The sequence below is a fragment of the Gorilla gorilla genome, chromosome 7 (assembly GCF_029281585.2).
Source record: "Gorilla gorilla gorilla isolate KB3781 chromosome 7, NHGRI_mGorGor1-v2.1_pri, whole genome shotgun sequence".
Lineage (NCBI taxonomy): Eukaryota > Metazoa > Chordata > Mammalia > Primates > Hominidae > Gorilla > Gorilla gorilla.
The window spans coordinates 25,140,780-25,160,805 of record NC_073231.2 but is presented as its reverse complement, the minus strand read 5'-3'; the positions used below and the strand labels follow the sequence as shown (position 1 = coordinate 25,160,805).

General features: G+C 41.8%; 1 long non-coding RNA gene across 1 annotated transcript; it reads right to left on the bottom strand.

The window, feature by feature from the left end:
- Positions 1–1,209: 1,209 nt before the first annotated feature.
- LOC109027976 (uncharacterized) lies at positions 1,210–16,438 on the bottom strand. Its single transcript, XR_008667948.2, has 6 exons — positions 16,378–16,438; positions 16,008–16,242; positions 14,247–14,396; positions 7,192–7,312; positions 4,898–4,935; positions 1,210–1,331 (listed from the first exon to the last, which is right to left on the bottom strand). It is a non-coding gene; the product is annotated as an uncharacterized lncRNA (long non-coding RNA).
- Positions 16,439–20,026: the final 3,588 nt, after the last annotated feature.

Sequence of the window (20,026 nt, the reverse complement as noted above, 5' to 3'; positions counted from 1 at the left end):
GTGAAAAGTTGTTTACATGACAACACTCCATCCCAAGTAAGAGATCCAGGCAGTCACCTTCTCTTCTTCCCTCCCCTTTCAAGCATCAGGTGGGGAGAAATCAGGTTTCTGTGTTCTCTCTCCCAGGAGGTAGCTGAGTGGCACAGGAAGGAGAGAGGGGATGCAGAGATCCTGAGTGGAGGCATTTCTTTGAGCTACTGACCTCCTGATTCCATTGCACAGGAGGCACAGCCAGAACGTCCATGACTGTAGCTTGGTCCCCATCGGGCTGGGTCTGAAGTAGCCATGGACACACTGTCTTCTCCATCTTCCACCCATATGGCAGCTGCTGTGGGGGAGGGGAGTACCACGTCACTCCCATCTCATCTATTTGGTCTCATCCCAAGTGTCACTTCCTCTTGGAAGTCTTTCCTGACAGCCCCTCCTCCAAGAGACTAAGGGGCTCTGGTCATGAGCATCCATAGCTGCTGATGGCCCCTTTCCATGGTTTGTAAGGACACTTTGACTGCACTTTTAAGCAAGAAACTTGTCTGCCTAATTTACAGCTGAAATCCTGGTGTCCAGCACAGTGCCCGGTACCTAGTAAGTTCTTAGAGCATGCTTGTGGAGCAACGAGGTCTGTAAATGCATCTACCACTCCTTCCCTGGTCCTTCCCATCACACAGTCAGGATCACAGAAGGGACCATGTATCAGGAGTTAATGACAGTCTCCAAATGAACCTACAACCCACTCACTTGTAGATTACTTACACTCTTGGTGACCTCACAGGAATATTAGGGGAGTAAAGTGGTACAGTGTTTCTACAACATAAAGCTGTTGGGTAATATTGCTACAGAATGAAAGTTTTCTCATGGTGTTTCTTTCAATCCAGTTCTTAAGATCAATGAGTAGCTAATATCAATTAATATTTATTAAGAATTTATAATGGACTAGGCAGTGTGATAAATGCCTTCTGTGCATCATCCTCATTACATTGTCACAGTGACAATGACAGGGAAGCACTACAGTATTTTCCCATTTTACAGATGAAGCTCCCAGGGCTTATAACTTGCCTTCTCCCACCAGATCTTATATTCATGGAGCTTTCCCCTATCCAGAGGCACAGTGACCCAGATTGCCTTTTGAGTATCTTCAATGGCTGTACCTCTGTTCAAAGCAAGATTTATTGACGGAGCTAATCAATTAAGCAATCGTTATTTATTGAGTCCCTCGTGAATTATTCAATATTTATTGAGCAGTCTCCATGTAGCTAGCTAGCACTTGTTCAATGAGCCATGGAGGATACAAGCGAGGTGTAGGATTCAGCCTTCATCTTCAGGGAGCTTGAAATCTAGCAGGGGATCGGAGGGGGGAGGTTGACAATATTAAATTACATGAAGAAATAAGTACTCACATTTTACATCGATCAGCGAAAATGACATATTATATTCAAAGAAAGAGAGGAGACAGAGCCTCTCTAGTATTCAATATAGTGTAAGATTCATGAAAACGGTGGGGCTTAGTATCCTTCAGAAGCAGGTAGCAGTAGGCTAGGAAAAGGGTGGAGAAGAAGGTATTTCAGATGGGAAAAAGCAGCATAGGCAAAAACACAGAATGCGCATGGGATGTTTCAGCACTTAGAGAGATCCCACTAAATGGAGGGTGCTAGCTAGAGAGTTGTTCTTACAGAAAACATTAAATACAAGAACCCCAGGCTTGCTTCCTCAGCACCCAGCATGGTGCCTAACACCGAGTAAGCACTCCTTATGTGTTTGTTGAACTGAGCTCATAAAAAAAAAAATTAAAACAAATAAAAGAGATAGTCAGTCCCTGACCTGCACCAGGAACTTAGCATCTCGTAGAATGGAAAACACATGTATGTATCTACTTACAGCACAAATGAAAAGTGCTAAGTGCTGTTGGTACTATGATAAAAAAAATTTTTCCTAGAGTAGGTAATATAATTCCCCCTCTTTGTAAAGCATCTAGAAGTGCTGATAAAATTCAGAAAAGTAACCATATTTTTTAATGCACGCACTGAATTGACAAGAGAACAAGAGAAATCCCTAGAAGTAAAAAATGAAGTGAAAACACAAATCTGAGAATTGGAAGGAAGACAGTTTGGTCAATCTGGATGAATTTAAGTACAATGATGCTCCCTCCCTAAAAAATTCCACTTGCCAGCAGAGGCAGCCCATTCTCCTCTACGCAAAACACCAGCTTATCCTTGCTTAAAGACCAGCTAAAGACCTCACCTACAGTAGTCATGAAGCTATGCTAAAGTCTTGGGCTTCTGCCAATCCCCAGTGATTGGAACCTCTATTTCCACAGTTGTACAGAGGAAAGAGACTAAATCTGGATCCGTGCAAGGGGCTGGGGGAGATGAGTTAGAGACCTCCACACAAAGCCAAGACATTGAGTGATCTCACCCTCAATGTAAGATGGGCTACAACCATGCTGTGTGGGGTGGCCTCTGATCTCCATCAGGCCTTGCTCTAATTGGTGGACCGTAGTACTGTCTGTGATCTTCGGGGATAAGTGTCAGCTCTCAGCGAATATTTAGTAATCTACCCCACCAAAGGCTGGTTAGTTCCCTTTCTTCCATGCACACAAGTCCTAATAAATGGCTATAGGTCTCTGTGGGTGAAGTTTAGGAAATCAAATATGCAGCATAAACTTGCATCAGGGTTGTAGAGTCCTTCCTTAGAGTCACCTAGTCTTTCTTTTAATCAAGAGTCTCTGGGGTGGTGAACTGCCTCAGTTCTTAGAATTAGGTGAAGGGCCACAACTTTTGGTGCCAAGATTTGGGTCATGGGTCTTAGAAGTTTTTCAGTTCTTTACATCAAGTAAAACTTCACTTTCAGCCCTAGAGACTGAGTTAGTAACAAACTAATTTCATTACTAAGCATTCCACAAATGAATTACGTTCTACCAAAGACTCCTTTGAAGTCTACCCATTATGATTACCATAAGTCAACCTTAGAGATGTTAAATAACTTGCCCTCTCCCATCAAAGAAGGTTATTTAACGTCTCTGAGCCCTAAGAGCTTCATCTGTAAAATGGGAAAATACTGTAGCGCTTCCCTCTGATTGTCACTGTGACAATGCAATGAGGAGGATGCACAGAAAGCATTTTTCAGAATGCTTAGTGCATTATAAATGCTTAACAAACATTCATTGATATTAGCTGCTCATTAGGCCCTACTGCATTTTTTTCAGCAAAGGTGCCCACTGTGGTTTTGTTGGTTAAGGGCTGCCCCTCGGCTTCTGCCATTGCTGGGTACCATCATCTCCATCAAAATTACAGAACCATCAATCATGACCCATCCTTCCTACAGAGAACAGGCATTATAGAGCTTTTCAAGGAGGCTGGCTTTCCCTTCACCAATCTATTTCCCAGTGTGTTTGTTTTGTTTTATTGTAGCTTTTTGGTTTTTATTTATTTGTTTGCTTTTTGGTGAAGAAAGTGTCCTCTGAGTCCTCCAGAGAGATATTACAGTGAGGATGAGTGGGTCTCACATGCGACACATCCACTCCAATTTGCCCATGTCTTTTCAGAGGTTGGATTTCTTCCTGTATATTATACTGAAGAAATGTGGCTTCATCATTTACTGTAATTCCACTGATTCCAAGTTGCAATCAACATTCCAAGCACACTGTTAGGGCACTTCTCAGCTGTTCTAGCTAACACACCAAACCTAGACTCTTCATTAAGTGCACTCATATCAATAAATTTGACTCAATTCTACACAGTGTTTCTTATTCTCTGATCTGGCACTCCTGAAATCTATTGCCACACATACTCCTGTTTTTTCTTTATTTTATTTTTTATTGTTTGAATTAGCTCGACCTTGCCATTCTTTCACTATGTAAGATAACAACCATTTTCCTGAGCCCTGTAGGCAACGGGGAGTGGTGAAGGTGGGTCTTAAAAGACATCAGTATACTACGCAAGGTTACTGCTTCAGTGGGGGCTTTTAGCTGACCTTTAAGCAAGGATAGGCTGATGTTTCGGGTAGAGGAAAATGGGCTGCTTCTGCTGGTAAGTGGAATTTTTTAAGGAGGGAGCATCTTGGTACTTAAGTTCATCCAAATTGACCAAAATATCCACCTGCCAAAGCTCATGTCCCATTCTTTCTTCCTTAATCAGTGCCCTCACTTTTACATAAGAAACTTAGAACAGTCATAAATTCAATTTGTGTAGTAATTCTCAAACTACAAGATCAAATTTTGCAATGAATTTTTAGGTACCTTGGTTATATTGCTATGGTAGATGAGATAATATTTTAGTGCAATTATAGAAACATCTGGTTTCCTGACATTACCTTGAATGAGAATTTAAAGGACTGAGTTTGTCATTTTCTTTCTCTAAGCTTTTCAGGACAGTCATATGTATTCAGCCCACCCTACCGTCCTTGAAGTTCTCATTTATTATGAAAGTCTATTAAGTAACCAAGAAGTTGGGTCTTCATAGCCTTGCCTTAAGTAGTAATTCATTTCAAGAATTACAGGTGTTTATCAGGAGACCATAAAGAAATTCAAAAAGCAAGCCAGAACTGTGAGAAGATGTTTGCTACACAAACAGGGTTAGTATTCAGAATATATAAAGAACTTTTATGAATCAATAAGAAATCAGGACAGAGATATGACGAGGCATTTAACATAAAAACACTGGTACAGCCAAGACAATTATAATAAAGATACTTACTTATTCACAATAGTTATTAGAGGAATGGAAATCAAAACATCTACCATTTAGTGCCATCAAAATCACACACAGAATTTCCTGAGTCTGACAATATCAAATATCAGCAAGGCAATGGAATTTTCATACACCAGAGATGACAGTGTAAATTAGTCCAACTCCTTGGAAAATAATGTGGTTTTCTGACAAAGCATAAAATGCAAATACTCTACCAGCCAGCAAATCCACTTCAGGAGAAACTCTTGAACATCTGCAAGTATGATTATAACAGAAATATTTATAATAGTAAATATTTGGAGGGAAAAATCTACCAACAGAAGAAGGTATAAATACAGTGTGGCAATGTATAATAAGTGCAAAAGAATTAACCAGAGCTCCCTCTATTAACATAGGTGACCAATGCAATATACTTGGGAGGGAAAAAGCTTGCAAAGCGTGATTCAATTTATAAGACATTCATAGATATGAAAATCCAACAATACATACTTTTAAAATAAATACCTATGGTGCTCATGATGAGCTTGGAGCATTGTGGACTATTTGCCTGACTTAGGCACTTGCACCCACGTGAACTTAAATAAACCTCCACTGTGTTGGTAACAATACCTGCAGCATAAATGCTATGATCCCTGTTTTTGCAAATGAGAGACATTAATCATTCACCCAACAGTGTGCAGCAGGTGGTAGTGAGAATTAAAATCCAGATGGTCTGGGTCCAAGGTCCCAGTTTTTCCCACCTGACCACAGCCAACACGTGTGGCCACCTGGTAACCCACATCTCACTCATCTCTCCTCTTCTGACACATAACATCTCAATGTCTGACTGACTTTTATGCTGTCTTTTACTCTCAAGCCCCTCATGCTGTCTCCAAGCCCAGATCTTAAGGGGGTCTTTGGGGATGGGACTGTGCCTTAAGTAATTGCTATATTTATTGTGGTGTTTAGTACTGGCCTAGACACCAAAGAAGTTCTTATCAATCAATCAATCAATTCATTGAGGGTGAGCTAGAAGAGTGGCTTATGGAAAATCCTCCAGGACTAGAAACGATTGGGCGGGACATTAAATTTCAGAATGAAGTTGGTCATGGGCTGGCGGCAAGCACATGTAGTGAAGGCAGCTGAGTTGCTTACGTCGGAGAGCACAAAGATCCCTTTGATTATATAATAAAAGCTATGAACCACTTTCCTAAGAGCACACACATCTGCAAACACACAGACACACATTAACCTCAGGATAAGGATCTTGGGATATAGCACTGGCCTGGAATTAGAGTCAAAGTGTCCAGTGATGTCAGTCTGCTTTAGGGACCAACTCCATCCTAATGAGAGTGTCTTACCAGTGGCATGTGGGGAGAATTCTGCCTCAAACTCACCTCTGGCAGTCCTGGATCTCCTTAGTCTCTGGTTATCTCACTTTCTCTTTGTATTAGCTTTTCATATTCACGTTTATCTCTAATCAGGCCTTCATGTATTCTCCCTATCTCACCAACTTTGGCCAGCTCTTCTCACTCTGATTTCCTGGTCACAGCTTCTTGGACTTAGTGCGCTAACCTCTGTCACTCCCTGCAGGTGGACACTTGGCCAGGCTCAGCCTGGGATTCCAGATTCTCAGTTTCCTTCCCTGATTCGAGCCTAGCCCTGCTCCAGTGAGACCTCCCTGGGTGTCCTAACATCAGCACTTTCTCAGTCTCTGATCGTCTAAGTAATCTCTTTCATCACCCCGAGGCTCAGGTGCCTTGCCTGAGAATGAGGAAAATGACAAGTATCTCACAGCATTACTGAGAACACTAAATGTGAGCTCTGTGTGTGTGTTGTATGTGTGAAAGTGTGGGGCTCTGACAGAAAAAAAAAAAAGAATGTGACACATTTGCTGATTGAAGGCACTATTTTCTGTTTGTAGCTTCTGCTGAATAAAAGTGCCATAAAATTATTATTACTATTTCCATCATCATCAATAAGAAAAGTGGCTGTTGGGTGCCAGAATTCTTTTCACCATATGACAATGGATACAGCTTTATTAGTAGAGGAAATGCCAGCTGTGAGCATGCCTTACCTGGGAGCAATGGAGGTGTCAAAGAGAAAGACTAAGGCCCATATCCATGGCTAGTTCACCTATAGGTGGCCCTTAAGCTGCTCCACACTGCATTTGGCAGGTGTGAGGATCCCAAAGCTTAGAAGGACCCAGGGGCTGGCAGTGCCCAGGAGGCCTGCCTTTGAGCCCCCTCCCTCTATCAGATCTTGACAAAGGCAGGGGCTGTGCACTGGTCCTGGGTGGCCTATTTTTGGGATAATTGCCATGCTGCTTTTTTGCGTGACTTGCATCAAAGACACGGGGATGAAAGTCCAAAATGGGGAGCTTTGGGCTGGGTGTGGCAGCTAACACCTGTAATTCCAGCATTTTGGGAAGCTGAAGGAGGAGAATTGCTTGAGGCTAGGAGCTCAAGACTAGCCTGCGCAACATAGTGAGGCCTTGTGTTTACAAAAGAAAAAAAAATTGAAAAATTACCTGAGCATGATGGTTCATTCCTGTAATTCCAGCTACTCAGAAGGTGGAGGTGAGAGGACATCTGAGCCCAGGAGTTCATGCCACTACCCTCCAGTCTAGGTGCCCGAGTGAGATCCAGTCACTAAAAACCATTTTTTAAAATGGTGAGTCTTGTATCACCTCTATACCCCAGGCTTCCCCACAGATACTCTAGCGGCTTCTACTTGAGTGCCTCAGCCATCAGCTCTGGGCCTGGCCTGACTCCACCCTGCCATTGCTGGCCTAATCACAGGCCCTCCTCCTGTTTCTCCAAAGGTCTTCTGCCTCCTGATCCTGAACACTTGTTCCACAGTCAACCCCTTCCTTGCTGGCTAACTCCTTCTTTTCCCTCATCCCCTGCCTGATTACTCCATATGTTACTCTCTGGGCAATAATCCTTTAGGCTATTGTTAGTAACAATTTAATTGTAGCTATCACTGATGAGTTAATATTAGCCATCATTTATAGAGTAAATGCTAGATGCCAAGTCATCTGCTGAGCATCTTAGATGCATTATCTAAACCTTACATTCCTAAGAGTTGGATTCATTATCTTTATTTATTAATTATACTTTAAGTTCTGGGGTACATATGCAGAATGTGCAGGTTTGTTACACAGGTACACACGTGCCATGGTGGTTTGCTGCACCCATCAACCTGTCACCTACATTAAGTATTTCTCCTAATGCTATCCCACCCCTAGCCATCCCCCAACAGGCCCCACTGTGTGATGTTCCCCTCCCTGTGTCCATGTCTTCTCATTGTTCAACTCCCACTTATCAGTGAGAACATGTGGTGTTTGGTTTTCTGTTCTTGTGTTAGTTTGCTGAGAATGATGGTTTCTATGTCCATGTCCCTGCAAAGGACATGAACTCATCCTTTTTTTATGGCTGCATAGTATTCCATGGTGTATATGTGCCACATTTTCTTTATCCAGTCTATCATTGATGGACATTTGGGTTGGTTCCAAATTTTTGCTATTGTGAATAGTGCCGCAATAAACATACATGTGCATGTGTCTTTATAGTAGAATAATTTATAATCCTTTGGCCCAGTAATGGGATTGCTGGGTCAAATGGTATTTTGAGGAATTGCCACACTGTCTTCCACAATGGTTGAACTACTTTACACTCCCATCAACAGTGTAAAACCGTTCCTGTTTCTCCACATCCTCTCCAGCATCTGTTGTTTCCTGACTTAATGATTACCATTCTAACTGGCAGGAGATGGTATCTCATTGTGGTTTTGGTTTGCATTTCTCTAATGACTAGTGATAATGAGCATTTTTCATATGTTTGTTGGCTGCATAAATATCTTCTTTTGAAAAGCATCCGTCCATATCTTTGCCCACTTTTTGATGGGTTTTTTTTTCTTGAAAATTTGTTTAAGTTCTTTGTAGATTTTAGATATTAGCCCTTTGTCAGATGGATAGATTGCAAAAATTTTCTCCCATTCTGTAGGTTGTCTGTTCACTCTGATTCTAGTTTCTTTGACTGTGCAGAAGCTCTTTAATTAGATTCCATTTGTCAATTTTGGCTTTTGTTGCCATTGCTTTTGGTGTTTTAGACGTGAAGTCTTTGCCCATGCCTATGTCCTGAATGGTGTTGCCTAGGTTTTTTCCTAGGATTTTTATGATTTTTCCTAGGATTTTTATGATTTTAGTCCTTAACGTTTAAGTCTTTAATCCATCTTGAGTTGATTTTTGTATAAGATGTAAGGAAGGGGTCCAGTTTCAGTTTTCTTCATATGACTAGTCAGTTTTACCGACATCATTTATTAAATAGAGAATCTTTTCCCCATTGCTTGCATCAGGTTTGTCAAAGATCAGATTGTTGTAGATGTGTGGTGTCATTTCTGAGGCCTCTGTTCTGTTCCATTGGTCTATATATCTGTTTTGGCACCAGTACCATGCTGTTTTGGTTACTGTAGCCTTGTAGTATAGTTTGAACACAGGTAGCATGATGGCTCCAACTTTGTTCTTTTTGCTTAGGATTGTCTTGGCTCTGCGGGCTCTTTTTTGGTTACATATGAACTTTAAAGTAGTTTTTTCCAATTCTGTGAAGAAAGTCAATGGTAGTGTAATAGGGATAGTATTGAATCTATAAATTACTTTGGGCAGTATGGCTATTTTCATGATATTGATTTTTCCTGTCCATGAGCATGGAATGTTTTTCCATTTGTTTGTGTCCTCTCTTATTTCCTTGAGCAGTGGTTTGTAGTTCTCCTTGAGGAGGTCCTTCACATCCCTTGTAAATTGGATTCCTAGGTATTTTATTCTCTTTGAAGCAATTGTGAATACGAGTTCACTCATGGTTTGGCTGTTTGTCTGTTATTCCTGTATAGGAATGCTCATGATTTCTGCACATCGATTTTGTATCCTGAGACTTTGCTAAAGTTGCTTATCAGCTTAAGGAGATTTTGGGCTGAGACAGTGGGGTTTTCTAAATATACTATCATGTAATCTGCAAACAGACACAATTTGACTTCCTCTCTTCCTATTTGACTTCCCTTTATTTCTTTCTCTTGCCTGATTGCCCTGGCCAGAACTTCCAACACTATGTTGAATAGGAGTGGTGAGAGAGGGTATCCTTGTCTTGTGCCAGTTTTCAAAGGGAATGCTTCCAAAGGGAATGCTTCCAGTTTCTGCCCATTCAGTATGATATTGGCTGTGGATTTGTCATAAATAGCTCTTATTATTTTGAGATATGTTCCATTGATACCTAGTTTATTGAGAGTTTTTAGCATGAAGGGGCGTTGAATTTTGTCTAAGGCCTTTTCTGCATCTATTGAGATAATCATGTGGTTTTTGTCTTTGGTTCTGTTTACATGGTGGATTACGTTTAGTGATTTGCATATGTTGAACCAGCCTTGCATCCCAGGTATAAAGCCAACTTGATCATGGTGGATAACCTTTTTGATGTGCTGCTGGATTTGGTTTGCCTGCATTATATTAAGGATTTTCACCATTCATGTTCATCAGGGATATTGGCCTGAAATTTTCTTTTTTTGTTGCTTCTCTGCCAGGTTTTGGTATCAGGATGATGCTGGCCTCATAAAACGAATTAGGGAGGATTCCCTCTTTTTCTATTGTTTGGAATAGTTTCAGAAGGAATGGTACCAGCTCCTCTTTGAACCTCTGCAAGAATTCAGCTGTGAATCCGTCTGGTCCTGGACTTTTTTTGATTGGTAAGCTATTAAATTACTGCCTCAATTTCAGAACTTGTTATTGGTCTATTCAGGGGTTTGACTTCTTCCTGGTTTAGTCTTGGGAGGGTGTATGTCCAGGAATTTATCCATTCCTTCTAGATTTCCTAGTTTATTTGCATAGAGGTGTTTATAGTATTCTCTGATGGTAGTATGTGTTTCTGGGAGATCAATCAGTGGTGATATCCCCTATATCATTTTTTATTGCATCTATTTGATTCTTCTCTCTTATTAGTCGGGCTAGTGGTCTATCTATTTTGTTTATCTTTTCAAAACACCAACTCCTGGATACATTGATTTTTTGAAGGGTTTTTCATGTCTCTATGTGCTTCACTTCTGCGCTGATCTTAGTTATTTCTTGTCTTCTGCTGGCTTTTGAATTTGTTTGCTGTTGCTTCTCTAGTTCTTTTAATTTTGGTGTTAGGGTGTCAATTTTAGATCTTTCCTGCTTTCTCTTGTGGGCATTTAGTGCTATAAATTTCACTCTACACACTGCTTTAAGATTCTGGTACGTTGTGTCTTCATTCTCACTGGTTTCAAAGAACATCTTTATTTCCGCCTTCATTTTGTTATGTACCCAGTAGCCACTCAGGAGCATGTTGTTCAGTTTCCATGTAGTTGAGCGGTTTTGAGTGAGTTTCTTAATGCTGAGTTCTAATTTGATTGCACTGTGGTCTGAGAGACTGTTTGTTATGATTTCTGTTCTTTCTTTTACATTTGCTGAGGAGTGCTTTACTTCCTACTATGTGGTCAATTTTGGAATAAGTGCTATGTGGTGCTGAGAAGAATGTATATTCTGTTGATTTGGGGTGGACAGTTCTGTAGATGTCTATTTGGTCCAGAGCTGAGTTCAAGTCCTGAATATCCTTGTTAATTTTCTGTCTTGTTGATCTGTCTAATGTTGACAGTGGGGTGTTAAAGTCTCCCATTATTTTTGTGTGGGAGTCTAAGTCTCTTTGTAGGTCTCTAAGGACTTGCTTTATGATTCTGGGTACTGTTGTATTGGGTGCATATATATTTAGGATAGTTAGCTCTTCTTGTTGCATTGATCCCTTTACCATTATGTAATGACCTTCTTTGTTGGTTTAAAGTCTGTTTTATCAGAGATTAGGATTTCAACTCCTGCTTTTTTTTTTTTCTTTCCATTTGCTTGGTAAATATTCCTCCATCCCTTTATTTATTTTGAGCTTATGTGTGTCTTTGCATGTGAGATGGGTCTCCTGAATACAGCACAGTGATGGGTCTTGACTCTTTATCCAATTTGCCAGTCTGTGTCTTTCATTGGGGCATTTAGCCCATTTACACTTAAGGTTAATATTGTTATGTGTGAATTTGATCCTGTCATGATGCTAGCTGGTTATTTTGCCCATTAGTTGATGCAGTTTCTTCATAGTGTCGATGGTTTTTGCAATTTGTTATGTTTTTGCAGTGGCAAAACTGCATGTTGAGTGCTTCCTTCAGGAGCTCTTGTAAGGTGGGCCTGGTGGTGACAAAATCTCTCAGCATTTGCTTGTCTATAAAGGATTTTATTTCTCCTTCACTTCTGAAGCTTACTGTGGCTAGATACGAAATTCGGGATTGAAAATTCTTTTCTTTAAGAATGTTGAATATTGGCCCTGACTGTCCTTTGGCTTGTAGGGTTTATGCAGAGAGATCCACTGTTAGCCTGATGGGCTTCCCTTTGTGAGTAACCCAACCTTTCTCTCTGGCTGCCCTTAATATTTTTTCTTTTATTTCAACCTTGGTGAATCTGACAATTATGTGTCTTGGAGTTGCTCTTCTCGAGGATTATCTTTGTGGCATTCTCTGTATTTATTTCCTGAATTTGAATGTTGGCCTGCCTTGCTAGGTTGGGGAAGTTCTCCTGGATAATATCCTGCAGAGTGTTTTCCAACTTGGTTCCATTCTCCCCGTCACTTTCAGGTACACCAATCAAATGTAGATTTGGTCTTTTCACAGTCCCATGTTTCTTGGAGGCTTTATTAGTTCCTTTTCATTCTTTTTTCTCTAATCTTGTCTTCTCGCTTTATTTCATTAACTTGATCTTTAATCTCTGACATCCTTTCTTCCACTTGATTGATTTGGCTATTGATACTTAGGTATGTTTCATGAAGTCCAAGTGCTGTGTTTTTCAGCTACATCAGGTCATTTATGTTCTTCTCTAAACTGGTTATTCTAGTTAGCAATTTGTCTAACCTTTTTTCAAGGATCTTAGCTTCCTTGCAGTGGGTTAGAACATGCTCCTTTAGCTCAGAGGAGTTTGTTATTACCCACCTTCTGAAGCCTACTTCTGTCAGTTTCTCCACCCAGTTTTATTCCCTTGCTGGCAAAGAGTTGCGATCCTTTGGCAGAGAAGAGGCATTCTGGTTTTTGGAATTTTCAGCCTTCTCTCTCTGGTTTCTCCCCATCTTTGTGGATTTATATTGATGACTTTCAGATGGGGTCTTTCAGTGGACCTGCTATTCCTTTCTGTTTGTTAGTTTTCCTTCTAATAATCAGGCCCCTCTGCTGCAGGTCTGCTGGAGTTTCCTGGAGGTCCACTCCAGACCCCATTTGCCTGGGTATCACCAGCAGATGCTGCAGAACGGCAAAGATTGCTGCCTGTTCTTTCCTTTGGAAGCTTCATCCTGGAGGGGCATCTGCCAGATGCCAGCCAGAGCTTTCCTGTATGATGTGTCTGTCAGCCCCTACTGGGAGGTGTCTCCCAGTCGAGGATACAGGGGCATCAGGTACCCAACTTCAGGATGCAGTCTGACCCTTAGCAGAGCTTGAACGCTGTGCTGGGAGGTCCGCTGCTCTCTTCAGAGCCATCAGGCAGGGACATTTAAGTCTGCTGAAGCTGTGCCCATGCCTGCCGCTTCCCCCAGGTGTTCTGTCCCAGGGAGAAGGGGGTTTTAATCTATAAGTTGACTGGGGCTGCTGCCTTCTTTTCAAAGATGCCCTACCGAGAGAGGAGAAATCTGGCAGTCTGGCCACAACAGCCTTGCTGAGCTGTAGTGGGCTCCACCCACTTTGAACTTCCAGGTGGCTTTTGTTTATACTGTGGGGATAAAACCACCTACTTAAGCCTTAGCAATGGCAGATGCCCCTCCCCAAGCTCGAGTGTCCTAGGTTGATCTCAGGCTGCTGCTGTGCTGGCAGTGAGAATTTCAAGCCAGTGGATCTTAGTTTGCTGGCTCTGTGGGAGTAGGACCTGCCTAGCCAGACCACTTGGCTCCCTGGCTTCAGCACCCTTTCCAGGGGAGTGAATGGTTGTCATGCTGGTGTTCCAGGTGCCACTAGGGTATGAACAAAAAAACAACTCTTGCAGCTAGTTCAGTGTCTGCCCAGACGGCTTCCCAGTTTTGTACTTGAAACCCAGGGTCCTGATGGGGTAGGCACCAGAGGGGGTCATCTGGTCTGCGGGTTGTGAATGCCATGGGAAAAGCACAGCATCTGGGCCGGTCAATGCCCCACCCTGTTTTGGCTTGCCCTCTGTGGGCTGCACCCAGTGTCTAACCAGTCCCAATGTGATGAACTGGGTACCTCAGTTGGAAATGCAGAAAGATCACCTGCCTTCTGCATCAATCTTGCTGGGAGCTGCAGAGTGGAGCTGTTCCTATTCGGCCATCTTGCCAGCCGAGACCTTATCTTTCTTTTATAGATGCATTGTCTGAAGTAAATTGCAGCACCTGCATGCCACATCAAGTTGGTTGACTTCAAAGTCTTTTCCTCTTACCAGGATTTCTCCATGTGAGAGAGATGTGCCCTCTTTTAAGGGAACAACATTTTGCATGGATCCCCTTAAATAGTTTTAAGACATCTGAAAACTAGATATTAATTTATTATACTTACCCCCTTAAATAGTCGTAGCACCTGAGTCTGTCAGGATAGGCAGTAATAACAAAAGTCCCCAAATCTTAGTGGCTGCAAACATGTATTGTTTCTTGGAATAGCAGGGAGCTCATCTGACCCAGCAGCCACCAATACTGCACCAGTCAAGTCCTGGCAAGAGACAAAGAGGACACCTAAACTAAAGACTTTGAGGAGAAGTTTATTATTTATTTGTACTACTTACAAGGGAAAGAGGGGGGGTTAGGCAAAGTGGTAAGTTATAGTTTAGTACCAGTGGGCTAGAAATGCCTAGCCACCCTTACCCTGAAGGGACAAGGTGGGGAAGCAGTTACCAGCACCTGGAGAGTGACTGACAGAGGGTTGCAGCCAACCCAGATGGACCTGGCACACAGAGCCAAGGGACTTATGCCTACTCTTTTGGCCCCATTCGCCTCCTGCCCTGCAGTTTCCTGCCACAACGCCCCATTGGCCAAATCCAACTGGAAGTTGGAAGGGAGACCACGGACCCATTTTCTACAGACCTGCTTCCAGCGAAGGCACAGAGGAGTAGAGGAGTTGGGACGCACCTGGAGCAGCACACAGGGAGATACTTAATGCAATCTCAAACGTTGCTAGAGGCAAAGGCAGTACTGGAGAGACTCACACTGCAGCTAAATACTATGAAGTGTCACTTCACACTCACAACTCACTGGCGAGAACTAATCATGTGTTCTGCTCAACAGAAGGGGGCCCCACCGTGGCATTTTACCACATGTCCAGAAAGAGAAGAACAGGCTGTCTGTGGCAGCCACAAACCCAAAACAAATTTAAAGATTAAATACAAAGAAGATGACAGAATCCAAACAATTCAAATTAACAAAATTAACTCAATATTACAGTCGGTATTGCTTTGCTAAAACTCAGTCAACCACTCAGGACATGAGCACATCCAACAGGTCCTCTGAGTTTGGCTTGCCTCTGCTTCCACGTGCCTTGTGACAGTTCAATTCTCCCACGAACACACCAGCATCCATGAAGTCATTTGGTTTTCACTTGGCAGAAGTGTGCCATTTACATTGCAATTTCCCCTCTGTTCTTTTCTATCTAGACTGCGCCAATGATTGTAGTGCTAATTGTTACAGACATGACCACTATGCCAAGGTGAATGGGGACAATGAAATCCATGGCTGGTTTTAAGGTAGTTATCTATATGGTCCGGAAAAATGCTTGTATTAATTATTTTGGATTGCTATTGAATCGAAAACAAAGTTAAGCAATTCTCATGGAGAAGCCAGAGATCCCTTAGAAACAGCTTCTACTAGTCCTTTCTTTTTCCTCCTTCTCACCCCAGCACAGGGAAGGCGGAGGTGCTAGTACCCTAGTCCACCTGGAAGGTGTATCTCTTGGTCCTTCCACCCTTATTCCTCTGCTCTCTCACCTTCTCCTCTTTGCACTGCATCGGTGCCCTCCTTAACTCAAGAGCCCTGGCTTTTCTGTATCCTGAGCTGCTTCCTGACTCAGGCTGATCCAGGAGGCTCTGTCTCCATCTTTGCCCATCAGCCCTGATGCCTGGGATACTCTCTTCATTCTTTCCAACCCCAACTATTTTAAGTAAAGTAATCCCTGAGTCACACATCTGAACATGTTTCTGCCATATAACGACAAGCTGAGGTTTCCTGAGAACATTTTCTTACTCACTACAACTCTCTACTGATATCATCCTCTCACATCTACATGACCAGAGCAGTCCAGGTCTCCAAGCCCTGTATAGTACGTACCTACCTTAGAGGCCTCTGGATAGGCTTCAAATGATCTCTTCACATTCCAAAATTGAATGAAACATTTTATGTGTAGGTATTCAAGTACATCTTGTTTGTGGGAGGAGAGTTTGTCCAGAATTTCATCAGATTCTCACAGAGGTCTGGGACCTAATGAATGCTGATGTCTTCTGTTTTACACTGTTCATTTAAAACTTCATGATACTCATTTCCATTTTACAGAAAACTTCTCTATACTTCTGTTAAAACAAAATAATGTAAGATCCTCCATTTATATATGTAAAATATATATATATAGTAGAATGCAGACACTATGTCAAATACTGTCTGTGGTCTACATATAGCCAAGTGTCCCTTGTCCTTCCGGTAAGAACCTGATTTTGAACGGGTTTTCATTCTCCAGTGCATCAGATACTTTGGCTTCCTTCTTCTTCCGATACTTTGGCTTCCTTCTTCTTCCAGTGGTTAATCATGATTCAGCTAAGCTATATGAGTATTCTATTGTTGCACAACAAATTACCACCAACTTAGTAGCTTAAAATAACACATGTGTGATGTCACAATTTCTGTCAGTCAGGAGTCTAGCCATGGCTTACCTGGGCCCTCTTTCTTCTCTGGGTTCCACAAGGCTGGACTCAAGAGTCAGCCTGCCTGTGTTCTCATCTGGGAGTCTGGAGAAGAATCAGCTTCCAACCTTACTCAGGTTGTTGGAAGAATTTATTTTCTTAGGTTGTGGAATATAGGGCTTTTATTCCTTGCTGGCTGCCCACTTAAAGAAAACTTTTCCACCTGGCTTAATTCATCAAGCCAGCAAGCAAAAATCCTAGGGAGACAAAGCCTTATATAAAGTGACATAATAAAATCACAAACGTGACATTCTAACAAAATATACTCAAGGATGTGACTCACATACCTTTGCCATAAAGGCTCCTATCTCACTCACACTCAAGGCAGGAGGGATTATATAAAGGCGCGGATAGTGCGGATGCCAGAAGACAGGCAACATTGGGGGCCACCTTAGGGTTTGTGCGCAACATAAACCAGTCTGATGATTTTCATTCTCTTGACAGTGACTCATTTATTCATAAGCTTGGGACTCACACATCACCAATGAGAACTGAGAGGATGTCTTACATTTCCTTCCATCTACAGGGCAGGTGCAGAGGATCCAGCATGTTATTCTGAACCCCCAGAAGATGCTGAAGCTACCAGATAGAAGGAGCCTGGATCCCTGAATGTCTTCATGGAACAGAACATTCTCCTCACTCCAGTCTGTTTGAACCAGAATATGACCAGAGCAAGAAATAAGCCTTAATTATATTTGACCGTAGAATTCTGGTGATATTTGTATGGCTGTAAGTCCATGTTGATTAATACAAAGGGATTCTGTAAAGGCTCTTCTCTCTATTAAAAAAAGTTGCCCAAGGAGTGAAAGGAGAGATATTTTCTGTAATTAAGATTTTCATAGTACATAGAACAGGCTACAGCACCTGGCAATCAATCATATGGGGTACAACAGAAAGGAAACATTCCTGCTATTAAATTAACCAAACTGGAGTTCTTGTTCAGCCACCTTTAGTTCTGTAATCTATTAATTATTTCTGGTTAAAAGCCAATCTTTCAGCCACCTTTAGTTCTGTAATCTATTATTTCCGGTTAAAAGCATACCATTTGATACACAATCCAAACCCAATTCTTAATAACGTGTATCCACTGTATCTTACCACATCCCAAATCATCTAATACTTTACTTAACCACCTAGTTTCTATGATCTACTTACATCAAACATATTCATGTTTGGAAAATTGAGCCAGCATCTACTGCCTTATCAGCTGATGCATAACAATTTACTTTGTCTGTGCTCTATAATAATGCATAATAATGCAAGTCTGCTTGGAAAGATAACACATTAAAGGGTTATCAGACCCTAACACCTTCGTATAGATGAATTTATCAGATCCTCTGCTTAACCACTTTCGAATCCTTGGCCAGTTCTCTACATTTCATGAAGAGTTAGCATAGCCGGTCCAGGAGATATTATCTTCAGGATGTGGTCAGTTGTGGAAAGGAAGAGAGCTCTGAGGATCTCTTTCCAGGGAAAAGACATGTGGATTGCTCCAAAGATCCTCTTTCTGGGGGAAAACACATATACTACAGAAAGGCTACAGAAAATAAAAAATGCACATACTACAGAAAGGCTACGGAAAAAAAAGCACTCCCTCATCAACATATTCACAATCTATTTTGTTGGAATTACAGGCCAATCCTTTTCAGACAGTTGAGTCCAGAGAGAACTGGGAGACTGCCTGACCCCATGGGGTGCTTGACAAGGTCAGATTCCAGGGCCTGGTGGGCTGTTAAAACCAAAGGGGGCCAGTGCTCATGGACAGTGAGTTAAGAGGCTCCTGACACTGGGGGTCCTTTCAGAGCACATACAGAAGGAGGAGTGTCCTTCTGTTACACAACCTGAATTACTGGAGAAGGGCCGGCTGGTGTCGTTCTCCTCAATACAATGCACCTCCACTTCTGGGAGAGGGGAAGGGGGAAAAAGAGACAGAGAACGAGAGAGAGAGAAAGAGAGCGCTGTCTCCCTCCCTTCCTTCTTCCTTCCCTTCTCTCTTTCCCTTCCTCTTATCTCTCTGTGGATCTCTTTCAAGTATTCCTAGAAGAATCTGGAGCTAAAATGAGCCTGCATCTGAATTTTACTCCTGGCTCTGCAACTGATAAGCTATGTAATCAAGTCCCTTCCTTGCTTCTTTCTTTCTCACACACACACACAGAGTCTCTCATCAAATGCTTTGTGGGTTCTTACTCTGACAAGCCAGGCATTGTGCTAGTTACAGGAGATAATCTGAAAAGAAAAAAATAGCTCCTTCTTATAAAATGATGATAGACCAGGTGATCTCACAGGTATATGTTGATGATGACTAGTTTAGTCTTGCTAGCTCTGCTCATGCACCTCCCTCCTTCAGTCATGTACCTCCCTCCTTCAAATCAGTATCCTCACCTGCTTTCCCAAAGCCCTCTTGCTATTCCTTCTCCCTCTGAGGTACCATTTTTAGCCTAGTATCAAAAGGCATCACAGTTCTTTCCCTCCCCCACGCCACCCATCCTCTTCCCCAGCATCAACACCAAGCTGCCCTGAATGCTATGCTTTCACTCTTTCCATCAGCACGCAGTTACTAATCCCTTAATGTGACCGGAGCAGAAGTCTAAATAACTGCTCCATAATCCCCTAGTATTTGAGCATCCAAAATAACATTTGCATTTTCATTAGGGTCTTAAATGGTCTGGTGGCTTTCTTTTTAAAAATTAGTAATTTAAGTATTTATTTTTTAAAAATTCAAACACAGATATAGATATGTTTATGTAGGAGTACATAAAGATTTATAATTTTATAGAATTACATAAATGTGATTATATTATATATAGCTTTTCATTTTCTTTCTCTCTCTCTTTCTTTTCTTTGTATCTTCTTCCTCTCTCCAACCTCCTCCATACTAATAATTCTCAGCCACAAATCCTCCACAAAACCATGGAACCCATGTTAACCTTTTATGTATCCTTCCATATTTTTCTCTATTTGTCTAGACTCACACCAGTGTCTAATGACATATGTGAAGGGATGTTCTTGGAGTACTCTTGTTCGTGGCAAAGAATGATTGAATGAATTCTGGTACAATAATATATTTCAGTTGGGCTAGGCTGCTTGTTGATATGGAATAAACAACTCCAAAAGCTTAATAACTTAAAACAATAACAATGGATTGATTGCTCATACTATATGTCCAAGTCAAGCCAGTAAAGGACTCTATTCCTCAGGGTCATTCAGGGACCCAGGCTGATGGAACAACTATTACCTTAAATATTTCCAGTTGCTGTGCCATGGGGAAATGAGTTCTGGAGGGTCTCGAACCAGGTGATTAAATGCTTCAATGCAGAAGTCATAATTCCTTGACTATGACTAGTCACATGGCCCCATTCAGCCAAAGGTGAGCCAGGAAGTGCAATTCTACCATGTG